The sequence below is a fragment of the Syngnathus typhle genome, linkage group LG4 (assembly GCF_033458585.1).
Source record: "Syngnathus typhle isolate RoL2023-S1 ecotype Sweden linkage group LG4, RoL_Styp_1.0, whole genome shotgun sequence".
Lineage (NCBI taxonomy): Eukaryota > Metazoa > Chordata > Actinopteri > Syngnathiformes > Syngnathidae > Syngnathus > Syngnathus typhle.
In genome coordinates this window covers 11,725,182-11,729,124 of record NC_083741.1, presented here as the reverse complement: position 1 = coordinate 11,729,124, position 3,943 = coordinate 11,725,182, and positions in this window count along the sequence as shown.

The following is a 3,943-nucleotide window of genomic DNA, read 5'->3' as shown; positions in this document are numbered from 1 at the left end:
GGGAGGGGTGGAAGAGGAGTGAACGCGAGATGGGAGGGAGTTTTTTTTTAGAGTGCAGCCAGGGAGGGAGGGAGAGAGAGAGAGAGAGAGAGAGAGAGAGAGAGAGAGAGAGAGAGAGAGAGAGAGAGAGAGAGAGAGAGAGAGAGAGAGAGAGAGAGAGAGAGAGAGAGAGAGAGAGAGAGAGAGAGAGAGAGAGAGAGAGAGAGAGAGAGAGAGAGAGAGAGAGAGAGAGAGATATTAAGGCCCTCTAGATAAGATCTGTGGTGAATTTAAATCATGTCCCAGGCGTATGAATTAAAATATACATATGATGGACGTGCCATGTAAACATTTTAAGGCTCACTCCAACATTGGCATTTGTCTGTGACATCTATATTGTGTGTGTGTGTGTGTGTGTGTGTGTGTGTGCGTGCGTGCGTGTGTGTGCTTGCGTGCATGCATGCGTGCAGGGACAGTGCACTATTGATGTGTGGGTGTGTCTCAATTTATGCAATGCAACAACATCTGAGGCTCCTCTGACGCACAGATTCTTTAGGAGTGACTGTGGATCGTCCATAATGAAACAGTGAGATTCAATTAATTTTCACACTGAGGGTTGGTCAGTGTTTGAGTTGACTACGCAGTAGTCAGACAACATACACTGCAGGTTAGTGCTATCTATCCATCTATCTATCTATCTATCTATCTATCTATCTATCTATCTATCTATCTATCTATCTATCTATCTATCTATCTATCTATCTATCTATCTATCTATCTATCTATCTATCTATCTATCTATCTATCTATCTATCTATCTATCTATCTATCTATCTATCTATCTATCTATCTATCTATCTATCTATCTATCTATCTATCTATCTATCTATCTATCTATCTATCTATCTAGTATCTAGATAAGTGGTTCTTCCATCTCCATCCGTGAGATAAAAATTTCTAGGCATCAAACTTTTTTCAGTGGTTTTTTTCCATTTCAGTTGACGACTGTGTGCAGCCAGTACTACTTGTGACGTTATCAAAGTATACAACATCATGTGCACGGTGTCGCACGTTAGCATGTCTGCCTCACAGTTAGGAGGGTGCGGGTTCGATTCAACCTCCGGCCCCCCCTGTGTGGAGTTTGCATGTTCTCCCCGTGCCTGCGTGGGAACTCCGTCGTCCTCCCACATCCCAAAACTATGCTTGGTAGACCGATTGAGCACTCCAAATTGCCCCTAGGTGTGAGTGCGAATGGTTGTTCATCTCTGTGTGCCCTGCGATTGGCTGGCAACCAGTTCAGGGTGTCCCCTGCCTACTGCCCAATGACTGCCGAGATGGGCTCCAGCACGCCTGCTACCCCCGTGAGGACAAGTGATATAGAAAATGGATGGATGAATGGATGGATGGATGGATGGATGGATGGATGGATAGACGGACAACATCTTGTGCTTCCCCAGTGATGCAGATGTCAACGAGTCATGGAAGGTAGTTGTGGGGAAAAAAACTAGGAAAACAGTCAAGTGTGTGCTCTGGTCCTTCAAGGAAAGTAGTTTCGCAATGATCAAAAAAGGCTCCTTTTCCCTCTATGGCTCTCTTTGTTATAGGACACTGCCACCTACTGTGTACTTTAAAACCATGCATGCATGACAGAATGTATTTGAACATCTTATGGTAATAAAAGAAACTGCAAGTCGTATTTTCCAAATGGCATCATAAATGGACACTACAGTCAAAAGACACATTATAGCAGCTTTTCATTCCCACTATGTTAAATCTTCTCCAGACAAAATCATGTGATATTGCAAATTAGACCCACCTAATTGTAGTTCCTTGCCTGAAGTCATCATGTTCAATCATTTACAGTGACAATCTGTCACGTGTTTGGTGCCCTCTGGGCCTCCGTCTGTATGCATGCATGCATGTGTTTGCTGTCATATGTAAGGCGCAGCTGAACGCACAGATGCTTGCTAATCAAGGCGAATTCATTATAGTAAGCGTTCCGCTTTCGGTGCTGTTCAGGTGGCTGTCATTGTCACTGTCAAGTCACCCACCTGGGAACTTGCTGCACAAATGGGATGGGATTAAGTTGTCATGGCGAGGGAGTGGAGGGGAGGATGGTAAAGAAATGGACAGCCCCTTAGTCAGTTGCCTGGACTTTCCATGGCTTCCTTGGTAACCGCTGTCAAAGTGATGGCGGTGTGGGGCATGTCCATCGCACTCCAGCTGCAAAGTGTTAGGAGGTTGCACTCCACCGCCTACAGAAAACAGGAGAAAGAAAGGCATTGAGTGTCAATCTATTGAGATGAATTGTTGCTATTTGTCCATGTTATTCTTCACCGCAAAAATATTATTCCACATTTCACTTTCATGTTTCTCATTTGATTCAAACCATTCCATATTATTATATACGTACATCAACATTATCGATGTTCCCAAAATTCCCGCTTTTTCCACAATTTCTCATTTGTGAATGACTGATACAACAAAAGTTCTTTCTTGTTCTGGATTCAATCTGTTTAGCTCAATCTTGACATCTTCAAATGTAATTTTCCACATTCCCAAAATTTCCACATTTTTTTCCAGACTTTTCAGCTTATTCGGGACATCTTGGGAACTATCGAGAGACGGGTTTGGTTGTGGAACAAATGAGTGTAAACTTGCATCTGAAGGTCCTATTGTACCATGTTGAAGTAGTTTTGCAAGCACCTCAGTAGTGTTATTCTTTGATATTAAACCAGACAAGGAAATAACATAAATGAGATGTGTTTTGGATTTTTGTCATGGTTGGTGTTCCTCCACTTTTGATCAGGGCAGTGCAAATGTACAGTAAACACGCAGTATCATTTTAATGAGACTGACACAGTTCCTCCGCAACCCAGGGCGGCGCGGCATTAAATATTAATGAGGACAATGTTTTCTATTGGACTGAGCTCTACTTATGTTTGTCGATCATTACAGCAGCTCTGAAATCATATCTGCACTGCAGCAACTGCAGCCCATGCAGGAAATTTGCTTTATTTCAACAGCAACATTCTTACATGTTCATAATTAATTTGAAATGGGTCTTCAAAACAAAGAGTATGGTTGTTTTAAAGTGGATGCAACATAAAGAGGCCCATTGAATCTACTTGAATCATTGCGGATTCGTCCCTGTGTTGTACTAGGTCATGATGTTTTCTGACACACTTGAAATGAGGCTAACTGAACAGGCTCCACTTCAATCACCCCAGAGAACTTGGCAAGTTCCATTAATACAACTGTGAGCAGGTTCACTATTAGAATCATTTCCCCTTTCTCATTGTTAGTCAGGTAAGCACCTTTTACTGAGATGATAATGAACCAAAACAAGCCTACGATGCAAGATGTGCTTATTTGTTTGTGCTTACCAGGATGTTTCTGCCTCCATGTTTCAGCTGTTCTTTCTTCTTTGTGTTTTTTTTGTCCAAACACTGCCTTGAACATTCTGCTCAGTCTGTAAAGGGTTGGAAAATAAAAAAACACTATAGTGATGTGTTACTTTGGTGTCACAATAGCAGATTTCATTGGATACTGTTGCAGTCATAAAAAGCCTTTTTGTTTGTTTTATTCTAAGAAGCATTCATTGTTACCTGATAATGGCTTCTTCAATGGCGTTTTCTTAGAAATCCACACTTCACCGACAGACTCCTTGTACCTCCTCCGTCGACTCACATTGAGGAGTCGACCAGCACATGCGTATTCGTTTTATGTCCCAATTTTGGTGTATTAATATTTGAGCATTTGCCCTCTTAAAGAAACAATGTGACTTTTTGCTTTTGCTGCCTAATCTATTTCAAGCATCATAGTTAAAATCTCCCATTACGAGAGGATGCAATTTCAGAACAAATGCTTGTGAATGCTGAATAGATTAAACTGCATGGAGTTCTTGAATGTGACACTTGAAATGTGTAAGGAGGTGAAAATGTAAAATATCTCGTAATATGAG